The sequence below is a fragment of the Mytilus californianus genome, unplaced genomic scaffold, assembly GCF_021869535.1.
Source record: "Mytilus californianus isolate M0D057914Y unplaced genomic scaffold, xbMytCali1.0.p SCAF_19, whole genome shotgun sequence".
NCBI classification, from domain to species: domain Eukaryota; kingdom Metazoa; phylum Mollusca; class Bivalvia; order Mytilida; family Mytilidae; genus Mytilus; species Mytilus californianus.
The window spans coordinates 7,385,839-7,406,032 of NW_026262667.1; the positions used below are offsets into that span (position 1 = coordinate 7,385,839).

A 20,194-nucleotide genomic window follows, 5' to 3' on the forward strand; every position below is an offset into this window, starting at 1 on the left:
TATATATATAAGTCTCTGCTATATCACAGAAGTCCTAGATAAAATTAAAGAAAACGGAAATGAAGACCCCCCTCAAATCAGGGTTGGCAAAGTATTACCCGCCCGGGAAAACCCAGGTGGGAAAACCCGGGTTTTCCCGGGCTGGGCAAAACTCCCAGAAACGGGTAATACTGGGCAATATGGTTTTTTAAGCTTATTTCAACACAAAATAGTAAAGACTTGTTGTAGTTTCATAGTATTATAGCTAAATATATACATTTTATACAGATAACCATTGAGAGTCGTTTCTAGAAGATTGAAAATTCAATTTCATTCTCTTTTCCACTAATTCTATGTAGGCAGAATACAAGATTTGCACATTTTAGGATACCTTCCAAGCATTATTTCAATAATCCAAAGTTGCATTTTATTGCAGTGTTTTTAAGTAAATAAATTTGAATTGCTATGCAATCATATAGCTAAATAAACACCCTACAGGGTCATGTCATTCTTCCTAGATAGAAATGAAAAGGCTGATTATTGTTATATAAACATTTGTGTTCTTATCTGAATAATTACTTATTAATTAGTGATGTACATATACATTATGTAAAAGTAAATTTTCTTACATGTATATTTGAATTGTTAATTCTTAATATTAGTTACACGACGGGTGCCACATGTGGAGCAGGATCTGCTTACCCTTCCGGAGCACCTGAGATCACCCCCAGTTTTTGGTGGGGTTCGTGTTGCTTAGTCTTTAGTTTTCTATGTTGTGTCATCTGTACTATTATTTGTCTGTTTGTCTTTTTATTTTTGGCCATGGCGTTGTCAGTTTGTTTCGATCTATGAGTTTGACTGTCCCTCTGGTATCTTTCGTCCCTCTTTTATATATATTTGAAAACAACAATGAATTCTTTGGCTTTATGTTTACAGTTTGACCAATCTAGACAGAAGGGTGATTCAATAGATTTTTAGGAGAATTATTGAGAAAGGCTTTTTCCATTAATATTTGTCTAATGTGTTTTTATGTACACATGTCTCAGAGTTGCTAGAATAATACTTTCTCAAATGTATACACTTGTATTATAAGACTCTCAAACAAGAAAACTTATTTATAAATCAAAATATGTTTATAAATATCTTAAATGTATTGCATTTGTGTTTGATCACTGGACCCTCTTTAAAATTCAGGCCAGTATTTTATATTACCCAGTATTGCCCAGAATTACCCGGTAAAACCCAGTAAAACCCGGTTTTCCCAGTATTTCCCACTGTGCTGGGCAATACTCATAAAACCCGGGTTTTTGCCAACCCTGTCTCAAATGAACCATCTTAACTCTCAAGCTTTACCAAATTTCAAATTCTCTATAATTTCTAGCTCAAGGGCCATGGCATGGTGTGAGGTTTTCCCATGACTTGGCTTATTGTCCGTCGTCTGTCGTAGTCCGTTAACTTTTACAAAAAGCTACACTTTGAACAAGTCAACTGGGCCCCAATCATCATTGGGGTATCTAGTTTTATTGCAGTATCGAGGCCATCATGGGGGTGTCCAAGTAATTACATAATCACAATTTTTTTGCCAATATAATCACATAATCATTAATAATTTTTTAAACAAGATAATCAAATAATCAAAAATACAGTCCTAGATTATCAAATAATCAAATAATCATGAAATATTTGGTCTGGTAATCAAATAATCACTATAAAAACGGCTAAGTAATCACAAAATCAAAAACCCCATGAAGAGGCTCAGTATCATGGCAGACATGGCAGTAGTGTTATAATGATGATAAGAAAACAGTAGAGCCGTAGAGCAGGGTAGAGCACTAGGTCTTTGGTATTTGGCCAAGGTCAGTTAGTACGAGGGAGAGTTGGTTGGTGATAAGGGTATGTTTGAGTGTGGTGCCCATGTAGTCTCCACGTCACAAACTACAGAAACTATTTAGTTATACAATGTAAACAAAACGCCACATCATCATGTTTCCAACGTGAAGCAGAGAATGTTTCATCAAATCCATATAGCACTTTAAAAGAGATATGCATGCATACAAGGACTTAGGTAACTGAAAAAAAAAAACATTTATTCCACATCTCAGTATCTTCAATAAAAAAAAACTACCTGGTTGCTGACAAGGATATGCAGATTGCAATTAACATGATTAAATAGTATTTAAGTGTTGAAATTCACCAAGTTCTTGTAGAGATGAAAAATGGCTGGTGTCTTGGCTATATAGGTATTTGACTGAAGTCAGTTAGTACGAGATAGGGTTGGTTGGTGACAAGGGTATGCATGAAATTCATCAGTAGATAGAGCAGTCATTTTATTTGTTAATACGTTGTCTCATGCACATTTATTCCACATCCAAGTAGTTTCCATTAATACCCTCCACATAACTTCTCTTTATCATTAAAGGATGACTATATTCCAAGCTTCTAGTCGTTCTCTGTATGAGATTTTGTATTTTCTTGTTTTGTTGAAAATCGTTGTCTCATTGACAATTATTCCACCTCTCAGTATTTTCCATATAATAAAAACCAGAAATAACATATATAAACTTATTATACATTTTCAGCACCACCATGTCAGTAAAGTAACAGAATATCAACCAGTAATATAGTATATATAAAACTGATATCAGAACACTACAAAAAGTCCACCTCAACATGAAAAACCAAATATTTTTGAAATCTTATAACTTGAGTTTAACACAGTATTGCATTTTTGAGCACAAACAAAGCACCAAATTTTACAAAATTAAGTTTAGCAGTAATATAATATGTCACTTTGTTCCAAAACACAATTAAAAGTAAAACAACAAAAATACCGAACTCCAAGGAAAATTCAAAACGGAAAGTCCATCAAATAGCAAAATCAAAAGCTCAAACACATCAAACGAATGGAAAACAACTGTTAAATTCCTGACTTGGTACAGGCATTTTCTTATGTAGAAAATGGTGGATTAAAATATGTCACTAAACTTTTACAACCAATATCAATACATATATATTTCTCCTGAGTACCATAACAGTATAAAAGTTGGCAAATGTGAATGGATTTCCTTAAATATTGGAATGTTAAAGAAGGATTTGATTGAATTATTGAATAGACAAAAACAATCACCTATAATGGTTTACTTTTATAAATTTTGACTTGGATGGAGAGTTGTCTCATTGGCACTCATACCACATCTTCTTATATCTATAAAAGTGCACTGCAATAAAAGACATTTCTTCTGTATAAAGTATCAAAATACTGATACAGTAAAATAGCACCCGAGTATTAAGATAATTTCTCGAAAAGTATCATGGCACAGCCTAGTAAACCTAGGTTTATGGCACCATTAAAATGATGAGATGCTGTGAATTTCTCAACATGAAAGCAGATGTACTGTACAAATCATTATAATGGATTTAAAATAGATGTTATTAAAAGTTCAAATTCTAGAGCACATGAGATGGAATATTGTTAATTAATACAAGCAAATAAAACAAGAAGAATAAGTTCTTAATATTAACAGTTACAACAAAAAATATTTTCAAAATAAGAGTGATTTTAACAACCATTAAAATATTTGACCAGTAAATCTCATAATTAAGAGCGTGAATATAAAGGTTTGTTATAATCTCAATTGATAGCAAGAGAGAAATCCTCTAGAAGAGTTATTCTAAACACATTTTCGTCTATTAATCTTTAGAAAAACAACTACCTGTACATGTATAAACTACATACATTATGAATATTTTATGATACTTTAAACTTCATTCAATTATTTCTCACTGTAAGAACCAATTAAATAACTAACATGAATCATAACAGATATATACATTCATTTAAACTCATCCTTAACGGACAAGATCTCTGCATATTAGCCCCTTTCTAACACTAGCATCCAACATATGGTCAAGTCCACACGACTTATGTTTGTATTCATAAATAAACAAAGTCTGAGTCATTGGAATTGCAATTAAGGTTCTTAACTTAATCAAAATTTGATGTAAAATCAGTATGATAGTAAAACGAAAGAGACAAATACAAACTATATGCATAATCTACACAAGTTTTATAATTTGATGTCCTCACTGATCGCCTGTGTATCTTAGATACGTTTTACAATATTTATCATAGATTAATGTTTATATCAAATACATGTCAACTGGAAAATGTAACCCCTTATACCTGTTATATCTTAACCTAGTTTCAACACAAGTTAAATAAACTTCAAAACCACAGAGTAATGCTTTCATGCAATTCAAATAATTCCAGCTTTATTTTTTTTTACCACCGATAAGATTTAGCTTACGATTTATACTTGTGCTAATTAATCTCATTTCGACATGCAAATGATATATTCCAATCATTACTTTCATCAAGTTCTCATATCACACCTCGCAAGACTTTAAATACCATTTCTAATATTTAGTACTAGTATATGTCATACATATCACTGTATAGTGGTATAGTAATGTAATACAATGTATCATGTTAATCAAAACTAATAAATCTCATCAAACTCCATTATTTCACATGGTTTTGAATTATTATTTCCTCAACGTTTACCATTGTTTTATATTTCTTTAGGTAATGACTACAAGTTATTGATATACCCTGAGGCCAACGGCCGAGGTGAATATCAGTTTTTCAAAAGTCAATTAAACCTCATATTTCCCGAAACAAAAGACACTGTAATTGTTTTATTCCATATAAACATTTGTGGTGTTACATCTTACAAAGTCAATCCAAATTATTTTTGCAAAGAATTCCGCTCAATCCGGTGCTACGGGCCGTCTTAAAATTGCAGTGAGGTGAGAGTTTTATGCTCCGTGTTGAGGGCCTCACTGTGATTTTGAGATGAAGAATAGCAATAAAAGCGCTGTTCCTTTTCTTTTTGTGTGTTTTTTGCTGTGCATGTACTGATTTTGTGTCATGGATAGATACCCAATGTCCTTTGTTTTTTCTATAGTTATACATTTTATAATATACATATATCAGCATGCCCTTCATAGACTTATAAAGTCTTATTGAACGAGGAGCGCGAGGTAATATGTGAGGAAATAGTGTATATGCTGACATAATGTATGTAATAATATATTAGGACTGAGGAGTAAAACAAGGTACATGAAGAAAACCGAACTGCTACGGAAATCAAGGGACAGCATTAGTAACTCGCACATTTCAAATTGGTTATAGTGTTCAGTGTTGATTTGTCAGTTTTTGTCATTGTGTGTTTTTCTTGACCACAGCCTTGTCTTTGTCCTTTAATTTTCTTATGACTTCATTTTTCTATTTTGTCCCTATACTTCTTCCTTATTATCATATATTTCACTCTTACTTCCAAAACAAGGGATCTACGCTTCATCTTCTCACTTCTCATCCCAAACTAAAGCACTTCCTTCTCATAATACCTCATCACACAGGATTATTGAATCCTCCTCATACGCAGAATCGCATTCCTCTTTCAATAAGGAACAATTTCAACGAGTAACGAGATTTAACAGTACGAGTATAACATAAATCAAGAGACAAGAGGACAAAATTGAAAAGAAAAACAAAACTTTATTTGTATAGTGCGTATTTATATTATTACATCATAGTTAAAAAAAATCATATCAAACATTAGGACACACTAATATTTCTGTATACGTGTGTAGTGAATATTTTAGTTGCTCACCGGTATTACAACAGTACCAGTATTCCCACAGGTTACAAGTACAATTGTCAAAATAAAAAAAAAATCATTGAGCTATTCGCCAATAACTGCTCGCCAAGTTATCAGTTATGATATATCTTATATCCTGATTAAGTTTTTTTCTGACGTCTGTGTCGAATCACAGTACCGTTTTCAAACATCTTATAAGTTGAAAATACCGCACCTGTAATGTTGTAGACTACCATTTTTCCGTTTTGAATTTTCCTTGGAGTTCGGTATTTTTGTTACTACTTTGTATTGTGTTTTGGAACAAAGTGACATATTATATTTCTACTAAACTTAATTTTGTAAAATTTGGTGCTTTGTTTGTGCTCAAAAATGCAATACTGTGTTAAACTCAAGATATAAGATTTCAAAAATATTTGGTGTTTCATGTTTAGGTGGACTCAGTTTTGTAGTCTGATATCAGTTTTATATATACTATATTACTGGTTGATACTCTGTAACTTTACTGACATGATGGGGCTGAAAATGTATAGTAAAGTTTATATATGTTATTTCTAGTTTTTATTATATGGAAAATACTGAGAGGTGGAATAATTGTCAATGAGACAACGATTTTCAACAAAACAAGAAAATACAAAATCTCATACAGAGAACGACTAGAAGCTTGGAATATAGTCATCCTTTAATGATAAAGAGAAGTTATGTGGAGGGTATTAATGGAAAACACTGGGATGTGGAATAAATGTGCACGAGACAACGTATTAACAAATAAAATGACTGCTCTATCTACTGATAAATTTCATGCATACCCTTGTCACCAACCAATCCTATCTCGTACTAACTGACTTCAGTCAAATACCTATATAGTCAAGACACAAGCCATTTTTCATCTCTACAAGAACTCGGTGAATTTCAACATTTAATTACTATTTTATTGCAATCTGCATATCCTTAACAGCAACCAGGTAGTGATGAAAATGAAAAACATAAATTTTTCATCAATGTTTTTTTCTGTTGTTTTTTTTTATTGAAAATACTGAGATGTGGAATAAATATGCATTTTTTTTTCATTTACCTAAGTCCTTGTATGCATATCTTTTTTAAAGTGCTATATGGATTTGATGAAACATTCTCTGCTTCACGGTGGAAACATGATGATGTGGCGTTTTGTTTACATTGTATAACTAAATAGTTTCTGTAGTTTGTGACGAGGAGACTACATGCACTGTAAATATACCTGACGCCTGACGCGTCCGGACGCGTTCAAAATTTGTACACCGAATGTTCAATATTTTAACGTCATAGTTCATGCTTAGAGACGTGTTCAAAGTTTTAACGTTTGTGTTAAAAATATTAGCATGTGTGTTCAGACGCAGTGAACACCGGTGTTCAAATTCTGATCTAAAAAAGAAGATAGTCGTTTGTCTGATTTTATATCCTTCCAATTGGCAAATTCAAAAAGAAATTCTTTAAAAAATATGAATGTATACGCAGGATGATGATCTTGTGAATTTTTGGCTAATATTTTAGTAATTGTGAAATATTAAACTTCCAAGCTGGCATATATGTAGAGTTTATGAATTTATTTTATTATTTATTTATATATACTAGTTTTACTTATAAGTGACATAATTATGCATATCAATGAGGCCTGTTATGATAATATCGTAATAAAAATATGTCGATGTTTATCTTATTTCATGATCCGTTCATTTTATTAACATTACATGTTCAATCAGTGTTCAAATCGCTCGAAATTTTGAACACCTCGTGTTAAAAAAAATATACCAGGATACCAAATACCGGAAACAGATATCGGCTGGCGATTTAGGCGGTTAAACGAAGAATGGATACACATAAGAAAGAGAACTGGAGAAGGGACTTCTATCCCATATGAACACGAAAGAAGTAAGTAACAAGTTAGAATAATCTCCATAGGTAGTTCGATGGCTTCCTTGTTATTTTCTCATGCCAGATATATATTTGTCAAATATTCATAACTGTTATATCCAAATTTTCAATATTCAACATAAAAGACGAATTAAAAAACGGGCTTTAGATATAAACGCAAATAACTGGTCCGAGTACACAGTTATTTCGTAGTGCATTTCTTTTAGACAATAAATGAAAATTAAAAAAATCTCACCTGCGCTTTCTCAATAATATTTTTACAGTGTGTTGTACTACTTTTGGGACAAATTATATCAAAATTATAGAAAACTTCATCGGCTCTAACTCAAAATATGGACAATTTTATGTTAAGGGGGTCTTCAAATCTTTTGACAGCTTCCGAAGTGCTAATTTTTAACATTTTTCAGCTGGACCAAATCACTACTTTACTTTGAAATTCATGACCCAAATTTTTTTACAGTGTCATTTCACCCCCCTACTTGCTATTTGAGTCATAAAACATAGAGAAATAAATTTGGAAGGCGTATAAAATAAATTAGCAAGTAACACACTGTCCACACTAGGGACTATATTCGATGATTTCCTAAACTGATGAATAAACAGTCTGTCTGTTATACAGAATAAATGATGATTTTCGACATCCACATACATTAGCTGAACACTAAGTGTTAAGAACTCTAACATCAAGTGTTAAAAAATGAAACACAAAGGCATTAAAAACTGAACACCACACATTCAATTGATGAACACTAAGTGTTAAGAACTCTAACATCAAGTGTTAAAAAATGAAACACAAAGGCATTAAAAACTGAACACCACACATTCAATTGATGAACACTAAGTGTTAAGAACTCTAACATCAAGTGTTAAAAAATGAAACACAAAGGCATTAAAAACTGAACACCACACATTCAATTGATGAACACTAGTGCAAACATTTGGAACACCATTTTTGACTTAGAAAATGCATTTGTTTTTTTATTTGCAGGAATCGTTAGATTAAAATGTTTGAATTAGGAACCGGTAGCCAATAATCCCAAAAAGGTCATTTCTGCATGCTATAAAGTGGTGGAAAAAAGAAAGATGTCGAAAAAAGGTATGATAATATATGTATATTAATAGCTTATGTGGGTGTATCATTTCTATCTGTTCACCTTAGATCAAAAAATCGACTTTTGTAATTTATAATGTCAAAACTTGCATTTCATTGCTATAGAATATCAATTTGTACACTAGTATATATCGACATCAAAGCATAACAAGCATTGCATAATTTGATGCTTTATGAAAAACTCTCTTCTATTAATTTTTAATTTTATTTTGCAGGATATATAGGCTCATAGACATTCCTTGTTGTGGAGGATTTTGACATTGGAAGTTGATAACAACACATAGAATGCCACCCAGTTGATAGCTTTAAGTGAAGATGCACTGAAAAGTGGAGCGTACATTGTATGTGATCGTACAAGAACTGTTGGAATTTGCAAACTTTTAAACTTTCATTGTGACAAATACCTATATCATAAACTATCTAATTATCACATTTACATGCTTTTTTGGTTAGGATACACATGATGTTGCAACTATCTAGTCATGTAGGGGAAAATCATTATTTGTGATATATATTAAGTCAGTTTAAAAACATTATGTATGTGATTTCACTGACTGTTACTTGTGGTATCATAAGGTATCTGGTGTACTTTTCTTACATATAATATGCTCATTTGATTACATAAAGAATTACTTGTTAAAATATGTTTTATTGTTATATTTTGCCTGATTGAATATAGTTTTTATAACAGTTTATTTAAGTTGAGTACTTATGGAAAATTATGTACGCTTGAAAATAGAACATGTTCCACATTTGAACACCATCACTTTGAACACTTATGTCAACTGTTCTGAAAGTTAACGTCTGGTGTTCTGAATCTTAACACTTTGGCTTTAAACATGTTCTATGTGTTCAAAAAGTGTTACATGGCTGTTGAACGCGTCGACGTATTAAGATTTTGAACATTCGGACACGTTAAATCGTTGAACACTAAGTGTTAAGAACTCTAACATCAAGTGTTCAAAAATGAAACACAAAGGCATTAAAAACTGAACACCACACATTCAATTGATGAACACTAGTGTAAACATTTGGAACACCATTACACGTTCAAAAAGTGTTACAAAAAAGCGTTCAAGCAGTGTTCTATTTATTAACACTTAGATTTACAGTGTGGGCACCAACCTGAAACATACCCTTATCACCAACCAACTGTCTCTCGTATTAACTGACCATGAACAAATACCAAAAACCTAGTGCTCAACCGTGCTCTACGGCTCTACTGTTTTCTTATCATCATTATAAAACTACTCATGGCTAACATAGAACATAGGCGTAAAATGCAAGCTTTGTCTATTACCATGAATACCTCTATATATAGCGAAATTCTTATAGTGGCAGAAACTTTAAGAATGTTTGGAGATCTGCCTACTCTCTATTTACACCAAAACGGTCTACAAATAAGTAAATACTAATCGTTTGTCGACTTTTTATAGATGTTATTGCCCTTAAATGACCTTTTTTACCATTACCTTGAAAACTATAATAGATCATAGATAGAAATTTAAAAAGCTAAAATGATCAGCAAGACAAGGTATAAGAAAAACTGTAAACAGCAAAACATGGTCATCATAACCAGAATTGTAAACATTAAAAATGTTCAGCAGAACACGATCAACCAAAAAGGGATTTTAGAAACAGGTCTTTAGAGCCTCTAGTTTAGTTTAGACCGGCGGGCAAATCATTGACTACTGTGCATAATATCTGGGATTAATACATTGTCCCAGGTATAACTGCGTTTCATGTCTAACTGTAGTAAAAATGTCAAGATCTTGAAATTTACGTTAATTCAATTTATAAATTATTTAAAACAGCAGCTGTCGGGATCGACATTAGTCCCCGTACCAACTGTGCCCGAACCATCAAATGTTCTTATCCACAAATAATGCAATATAGTGCTAAAGTCTTTGCAGATTTTAAAAGGTAAGTTTAGCTCTCAGCTTGCAGGTACGTTGAAATCCACCACAAATTTACTGGATGACCATTAGCTGAGTCGTTGGACTTGTTGATGAATATGCAAAAGGAACAAACAAAACCTTATAGACTTAATTTATTAGAGACTTTAGTTATCAATGACAATTTATCCAGTTAGTTCCAGAAGAACATAACCCCCGTCACATTCTTTATGTGCCTGTCCCAAGTCAGGAGCCTGTAATTCAGTGGTTGTCGTTGGTTCATGTCTGTCATATTTTTTTTTCGTAAATTGTTTTGTTTTAAATAAGGCCGTTAGTTTTCTCAATTGAATTGTTTCATATTTTTCAAGTCGGGGCCTTTTATAGCCGACCATACGGTATGGGCTTTTCTCATTGTTGAAGGCCGTACGTTTGCCTATAATTGCTTACATCCACTTCATTTGAACTTTGGTGGATAGTTCAGTGTCTCATTGGCAATCATACCACATCTCCTTATTTTTATATAAGTGATAATCGGTTTGTCTGACCATGGCATTGTTTATACTGAGTCAAACAAAAATACACTGTGGGAAAGTCACAACTGTAGGTCTATATTAAAAGACTTTAATCGTTTCAGAATCTACAGGAAAATACGTAATTTAATTGTTCGTACCCCAATAACGACGTTTTGGTGTACACTTTTGAATATTACATAGAAAGCAATAGATTCAAAAAAGAGCGGATGATATTTCGTAATATACCATCATACGACAAAAATGCCTCTGTAAATTACCTGTAAAACTTATTTGCAATATCACTAGGGGATAGCACCAATATGATCATTCCAAGACTGCTCGGATGGATTTACGTATAATACAACAGATATAAAAAGAGTAAATTGCCAAAAGAACGGACAGGGCATAAAAAAGAAGAAATCTACATATAAAAATGATATAGCTTTATATAAAGATCTAAAAAGCAAAACCCATAGATAAAAGAGAAAGAGATATAATATAATATAAGCAATTATCTGTCATCGTACGGCCTTTAACAATGAGAAAAAAAAAATCATACCAGCTATATAATAACCCGACACGAAAAATGAAGACTAATTCAAACGAGAAAACTACCGGTCTAATTCATATCATACCAATTTATGAAAAACAAATGGGACATATATTAACCAACAAAAATCACTGAATTACAGTGATCAGTGTCATCTTACGACTAAAGTTGATCGTAAGTCATGAACAATGCAGTTTACTTACGATCAACTTAAGTCGTAAAATTTTTTTGTGAAACTGTTCACTGTGAACAAATTCCTGACTTGGGACAGGCACATAAAGAATGTGGCGGAGTTAAATATGTTTGTGAGCACTCAGCACTCCCATAACCCGGGATAGTAGTATAATATAGAGTGTATTATTATACCTCAGTTATCATTTTCTATATAAAATAAGTACACAATATTTTCACTATTTTTTTCAAATTGCAAGCGTTGACTGACTATTTGAACGGTCAATAGTTTCCAACTTTTGGACCTCGCTGAAACTATTTGACCGCAAGCGTCACTATATTTCGCGGAATTTCAAATGCAGCTTCGGGATTGGATAATGTTGCGAATCCCGCGGGAGTTACGACGTCGCGTTTTACCTATTGTATCTAGGGTTGACGTCAATGCGGGACGTAGCCTTAGCATTCAGAATATATACGAAGTAAACGTGAAACAGTATGGTTGTCTTTCTGCTTTTTATATTAGTATACTATAGTTGATTTAGCCCCGATATTTATATTGTCTGTTGTCTCTTCCGGTATAATAAAACACTTACTGACTGGATATTCGTGGAATAGTAAGTTTATTGTCCCCTCGGATACAACTATTGCCCTCGGCTACGCCTCAGGGCAATAGTTGCACCTCGGGGACAATAAACTTACTATTTCACTCATACCCAGTCAATAAGTATAAATTATAGATGGGAGTAATACACTAATGTTCATGTACTACTAAATATATTAGCACAAAATAAGTAAAAATCAATTGGGAATGGCTTATACATGGGTGTCGTTCGGTATATCGAGAAAAATGATCGTGAAAAAATTACTAATGGTGGTCAAGCATTGCGATCGGATCGTAAAAGATCTTGTATAGGATCGTGAATGCAATTAAGCGTAATTCTACTTCAAAATCTGTGTAAAATCTGCTATATTTTCAAAAGATGACACAAATCATAGAAAAGATTCAACTTCCTTAAAAATACTGCGCACAAGTTAAAGAAAAAATGCAGTACTTTTTACGAAAACACAATCCTATTAGAAACATTAAGAAAAAAAATCACGTTTTGTATCTACAATGGACGCATTCCAATATATCATGATATATTTGATACTTAATTTATAGTGTGTCAGATAGTCCAGTAAAATAAAAGTATGTTATTACTTGACAAAGTTCATACAATTTTTGAAAAAAAGTATAATTTTATTGATTTTTAACCAAAATTGATCATGAAAGATCAGGCAACGCATTATTTTGATCTAATAAGACAAGGCGTGACCAGCCTTAACGATCAGAAAACAACATTTCTTTTACTTATTGAAATACTTGTAATTGGTTAAAGCGTGTAATTACTTACTAAGAACATAACTATGTTTTCATTTTTTTTTTGGTGATATATTACATATAGATCCATATTTAGACCTATTTTCATTTAAGAGTATATGCTACTTGTAATTAGGCATCCAAGATAATTAAACCTCCGGGGGCGTAAATGGTCGAACAGTAAATATATTTGTATATATCTAATGCTAAATGCATCCACGAATGAGCGAAGCGAGAGGGGGTCAGATGGTCTTTAATTTCCCTGGAAATATCTTAATGTGAACGTTTTTGTTTTCGTAAGGGTTACATCAAAGAAGCTACATCTTTCTTCAATTTTTCATACAGGTGTATTGAAGAGATTCTTTTCATTAACAATACAAACTTTTCTGATTGGGTTCATTTAATAGTACTGAACTAGAAACTCTTTGTAGACATATACCCCGAATTTGACTTTAGCGGTCATCTCAATACCATGCAGAGTCTATGGCAAACGAGATGATTTCAATTTTGAAATTATAAATTTTCCTCACCTTAGCAGCAATTTACCAACTTCATCCACTTCATCCGCATACGAAGTATACATTTCTCAACTCGTACGATTTTCAGGAGCTTGCAGCTGCTACTCAGAGTTTGAGCAAAAAAGTTAATGAGGTAAGGTTTTGTGAAAGAACGTCTCGTCCTTTTTTCTCAAAAAGTTCATTGGAAAGTACCAAGACCTAATTGAAAAATATTCATTATCTACTGAACAAATATTACAGGTTGGTCTCTGTAGAATTTTATTTACTTTATAATTTTACCTTTATTTGTCTTTGTACTATTAATGTGTTCTATTTGGTCGCATGACTCTCGACGTGGTTCGATGTATGTGCCTTCCGCTTTCAGGTTTTTGGCTTTTGACGTTCCGTATGCGGGTGGGTCTAGAGATGCGATTTGGACACACGAGGTTTTAATGGTGTTGTTTTCAATTGCATACTTTTGCATTTTTATTTTAGTTAATTTGTATTTTATCGGGAAAGTGTATATGTCATTCATCTTTCAAATTACTAAACTGACTGTATTATCAACGACAAAATCTTTTTTGTTGGTGTCTTTGTTTGATTTAATTGTAAGTGTGTTTAAACGTTTAATTCAATGTTGTATGTCTGTGATGTATGTTTACACAGTTTTGGCTGCCTAGTTATGGCCATGTTAACCAATTATGTCTGTTTGGGTTGCTCACCCAATTTGGCAATATTACGGAACATTAAACAACTGTCATACAATTGGGCGTTTTAGCTAGCTAGAAAACCAGGTTTAATCCACCATTTTCTTACAAAAATGTCTGTGCCAAGTCAACAATATGACAGTTGTTTTCCTGTGTTTTTTAAACAATGCTTTTTTTCCAATTTAAAAAAAAAATCAACAAGGATCTTCGTTTTATAGATATGACTGTGCATACAAATTAATGGAAATCAGATGAGACAATCTTAACTTTTCAAACGACATAAAACTTATGCAGGACGGACAGTCAGACTTATATTGTTATAGCTCACCTGGCCGAAAGGCTAAGTGAGCTTTTCTAATCACTTGGCGTCCATCGTCCGTCGTCGTCGTTAGTTAACTTTTACAATAATTTTCTCTGAAACTACTGGGCAAAATTTAACCAAACTTGGCCACAATCATTATAAGGGTATCTAGTTCAAAAATGTGTCCGATGACCCTGCTTGTCAACCAGGATGGCCGACATGGCTAAAAGTAGAACATAGGGGTATAATGCAAGTTTTGCCTATTATTTCAAAATCGCTATAAATAGAGAAAATCAGAAAGGGGCAAAAATGTTCAGAATGTTGAGCTCTACCTATTGGCTATTAAGTGAAAACTGTTAGACGACTTCTTATAAGAATTATTGCCCTTAAATGACGAATTTTACCATTTTGAAAAATTTTCGCCTATTATTTCAAATATTATAATAAATAGATAAAAACTTTAGACAGACAAGATCTACAAATAAGTCAAGATAATCAACATCGTCAAACAACTCCTTATAAGAGTTATTGCCCTTTAATGACGATTTTTATCATTTTTTTTTGCGTTATTGCCTAATATTTTAAAAACTATAATAGATAGATAGAATCTTTATAAATCAAAAATTATCAGCACCACAGGATCTACAAATAAGTCAACATAGCAGAAATCTTCAGTTGACTCCTTATTGTCACGCCCCACATTTCAGTCGAAAATGGGAAATATTAAGAAACTGATTTAATATGCAGTATTTGGCTTAAAATTACCAGTTATATTGTATATGGATTTTTTCTTGCATCTGCTACCTTTTTTGCTTTTCGCCACCAAAATGCACATTCATTTATTTCCTAATTTTCAAAGAAAGGAGACTTTAGACGGCGATGTTCCTTTGGCTCCATCATACGGTGTTTATATACATCCCAACTCGTTCGTTATGCCCGTGTGTGTAGTGGTGTCATAGATTTTAACGAACGTAATCAATGCATCACTGGTAAATTATTAAGTCAGGGATTTCGTTACCATAAATTACATAAAACATTTACTAAATTCTTTCATAGATAAAAAGATTTGATTAGTAAATTTGGCTGTACCTGTAGAAAACTTATTAAAAACGGTATTTCACATCATAAATATTACGGTAATATTGTACTGAAAGCGCGGAAATCACTATGTGATCCGTGTAAACCCATCGAACCTTTAAACAAACTTATTAGTAAAGGTTATCTTATTAATGTTGTAATAAGATCTTTGAATAATGTTTACATTGGCACTAACATCGATTTTGTCATCAACAAATTAAAACTCGGACTTCTCTTGAACTGAATTTTAATGTGCGTATTGTTATGCGTTTACTTTTCTACATTGGCTAGAGGTATAGGGGGAGGATTGAGATCTCATAAACATGTTTAACCCCGCCGCATTTTTGCGCCTGTCCCAAGTCAGGAGCCTCTAGCCTTTGTCAGTCTTGTATTATTTTTAATTTTAGTTTCTTGTGTACAATTTGGAGTTTAGTATGGCGTTCATTATCACTGAACTAGTATATATATTTGTTTAGGGGCCAGCTGAAGGACGCCTCCGGGTGCGGGAATTTCTCGCTGCATTGAAGACCTGTTGGTGACCTTCTGCTGTTGTCTGTTCTATGGTCGGGTTGTTGTCTCTTTGACACATTCCCCATTTCCATTCTCAATTTTATAACTAAATTTGTATTCTTTTCGAATGGTTTTGAGATGTATAAATACAAATCCACGTTTATTTTCTATTCAGAGATTGTTTTATCTATATATAACATGATACATGTCTATTATAAGGTTAAATCCTAACGATCCTACTGCCTGTCGATACTTTTATTTTGACATTGCACTGTCCATGGTGTTAAAACACTAAATTCCTGGGATGTGTTTTCATTGGTTTTAGTCTCTGATGCATGATTTTTTTTATTGTTAATTGTTTTTGGCTTTTAACTAGCTTTTAGTAACTGCGAGTACTCTAAAATCGTACTTTCGTGTTAATTTGACCTATTGACACAATTTGTAGTTCAATGTTTACTTATTTTGTGTTATATCTCGTCTCACTATTTTTAACATGTACCACTTTTGAGAAGTATTTAGTATAACGATAAACTTTCAGTTCTGTACTCGTACTCTGAACAACAAATTTATTTATTTTGTTAAAAATGTTTACTTCCGTACTCCTAACAACAAAATTATTGTTTTTAATTTTACCTGTGTACGTTGTTTTATTTAACGCCATTTTGTCCCAGGTTAGAGTTGTCTGTTTGATACTACTCCTACATCTTTTTTATTACTACCTGTAACATCTATGTTATATAACACCTACGTTTTAATATTGTATTTATATTGTATCATAGTTCAAACTTATTCGTTCAGTGTATGTTTACTTGTTTTTGTTTAAATGTCTTTTTGATCGAGTTAAGCCATTTCAATTGATATTTTATAATGTGTCTTTTTATGTTGTAATGTTACACTACTGTCTCAGGTTAAGGTGAAGGTTGGCGTCTGTTAAAACGTTTAAACCCGCTGCATTTTTATACACCTGTCCTAAGTCAGGAGCCTGTTGTTCTGTGGTTGTCATTTATTGGTGTGGTTCATAGGTGTTTCTCGTTTTTTATATAGATTAGACCGTTGATTTTCCTGTTTGAATTGTTTTACACTGGTCATTTTGGGGCCCTTTATAGTTTGTTGTTCGGTGTGAGCCAAGGCTCCGTATTGAAGGCCGTACTTTGACCTATAATTGTTAACTTTTTATACATTGTGACTTGGATGGAGAGTTGTCTCATTGGCATTCATACCACATCTTCTTATTTATATTTATGTCATAATTTTATCTAAAAAATACCGACTAAAACTGAACATTTCAAACAATTACAAAATGATGATGATGCTCAATAGTGAATAAACTAAAAACTTAACGAGGTTATATGATTTGAAAGCAGAACCTATAAATATACGACACAACCTCCCTCCAGAAAATAGAAATTAGGCACCGACCATTTATTTTTTGGGGGTATGGTGTTTTTTTCTCTCGGGACGAACAATTAAAAACCCGACTATATTTACCAGTAGTAAAAAGGATCAATTGTTTCACATTTTTGATGTCGTGGCCTTTTATAGCCAACTATAAGGTTTGTGGGTTTTCTCAGTGTTGAAGGCCGTACAGTTGCCTCTAATACCTTACATCCACTTCATTTGAACTCTGGTGGATAGCTGTCTTATTGGCAATCATAGAACCTCTCTTTATTTTTATAAGAATTTTTTCTTGAAACTCAATATTGCATTTTTTTCTCTATTTTTCAATGATAGCAAACAATATTTTTACTTTCACTCTGAAACATTTTTTCAAGAGATTTAGAATCAAATAATGAGAATTTAGTGTTACATACCACGCAGAAAAAAGAAAAAAAATATTGACGCACATTACGGAAATGAGAGTAGTCTAACACTAATGTCTTGATCAGTTGTCAAAACGTTTATGATAACAGATAACAAAACTCGTTTAATTCGTTAAATAAGGCGTCGTTGCCGATGAGGACAGACATCTTTAAACTGTAAATTGTGAAACAATATCAAAATCATTCCTAGTTGCTTTCGGGTCTTATTTTAAGATGCCCTTCTTAAATGTAATAAATAGAACATTCTGTATTTTTCATTTGGAGGAAAGTCTCGAATTATAACTAAATCTGCTATAAATTGCCTATATCTGTAAACGTAAAATATTTACTTAAGGCACATTCATGTCTATATAGATCACATGAAAGTTATGTTTTATTTTTCGCTATATCTAGTCACTTTGTCTGTAAATTTCTCGTTCTTCATATTGTATAAGTATGATTAAACTTAAATTGAACTAAGGTTAAGCTTACATGAGAAGTTGTTGGCTTTTCTATTCAGGCAATTTTACTCCATCAGACTAAGCTGACATAAGAAGGTGTTGGCTGTTCTATTTAGTCCATTTTACTTCCTCAGACTAAGCTTACATGAGAAGTTGTTGGATGTTCTATTCAGGCAATTTTACTCCATCAGACTAAGCTGACATAAGAAGGTGTTGGCTGTTCTATTTAGTCCATTTTACTCCATCAGACTAAGCTGACATAAGAAGATGTTGGATGTTCTATTCAGGCAATTTTACTCCATAGACTAAGCTGACATAAGAAGGTGTTGGCTGTTCTATTCAGGCAATTTTACTCCATCAGACTAAGCTTACATAAGAAGGTGTTGGCTGTTCTATTTAGTCCATTTTACTTCCTCAGACTAAGCTGACATAAGAAGATGTTGGATGTTCTATTCAGGCAATTTTACTCCATCAGACTAAGCTGACATAAGAAGGTGTTGGCTGTTCTATTCAGGCAACTTTACTCCATCAGACTAAGCTGACATAAGAAGGTGTTGGCTGTTCTATTTAGTCCATTTTACTTCCTCAGACTAAGCTGACATAAGAAGATGTTGGATGTTCTATTCAGGGAATTTTACTCCATCAGACTAAGCTGACATAAGAAGGTGTTGGCTCTTCTATTTAGTCCATTTTACTCCATCAGACTAAGCTGACACAAGAAGGTGTTGGCTGTTATATTTAGTCCATTTTACTCCATCAGACTAAGCTGACATAAGAAGGTGTTGGCTGTTCTATTTAGTCCATTTTACTCCATCAGACTAAGCTGACATAAGAAAGTGTTGGCTGTTCTATTTAGTCCATTTTACTCCATCAGACCAAGCTGACACAAGAAGGTGATTGCTGTTCTATTCAGGCCATTTTACTCCCGCAGGCTGAGCTGACAAGAGAAGGTGTTGATTGTTCTTTTCATGCCATTTTATTTCCCCGGACTTAGCTGACATAAAGAGATGTTGGCTGGTCTATTCCGACCATTTTACTTCCTCAGACTAAGCTGACATGATAATGTATTGGGTATTCTATTCATGCCATTTTATTCCCTCAGACTAAGTTGACATGATCATATTTTTGCTGTTCTTTTCATTTCATTTCATTTTATTTCTTCGGGTTAATCTGACATTAGAATGTGTTGGCTGTTCTATCCAGGTAATTTTGCTCCCTCAGGCTAAGCTGACATGACAATGGTTAGGCTATTCTAATCAGTCCATTTCATATTTCTCATAGTCTCGATCTAAATAAATTTCCTATTGGCACTTCAAATTAGATAAAAAGTTAAATATTTTTTTTATACTTGAATGGCTAAGTTTTACTATAAAGCACGTGTACATGAACTTTTTTTTAAAAGAAAATCCTGTTTGATCGAAAAAAAAATTTTTTTTTTGGCATAAAATCTCCAAAAAGCGCCTGAATCCGCTACTGCTTGGTTAAATAATTTCCATAACAATATAATTTCCAGATACTCGTATCATATGACTTAAAGCAATCAGGTCTTTACATCTCTAGAGATCATTATGTGTCCAGTTTTAAGAAACGATTTGCTATTTCGAAAATTTTGAAAGTTACAGGTTAAATAAGGTCTATTGATATTTACGTTGAAATAAGGTCTATTGATATTGACGATATAATAAGGTCTGTT

General features: G+C 32.8%; 1 long non-coding RNA gene across 1 annotated transcript; it reads left to right on the top strand.

Annotated features, from left to right (window-relative positions):
- Nucleotides 1–7,217: 7,217 nt before the first annotated feature.
- On the top strand, nt 7,218–9,772 carry LOC127727194 (uncharacterized). Its single transcript, XR_007993823.1, has 3 exons — nt 7,218–7,547; nt 8,539–8,646; nt 8,877–9,772. It is a non-coding gene; the product is annotated as an uncharacterized LOC127727194 (long non-coding RNA).
- Nucleotides 9,773–20,194: the final 10,422 nt, after the last annotated feature.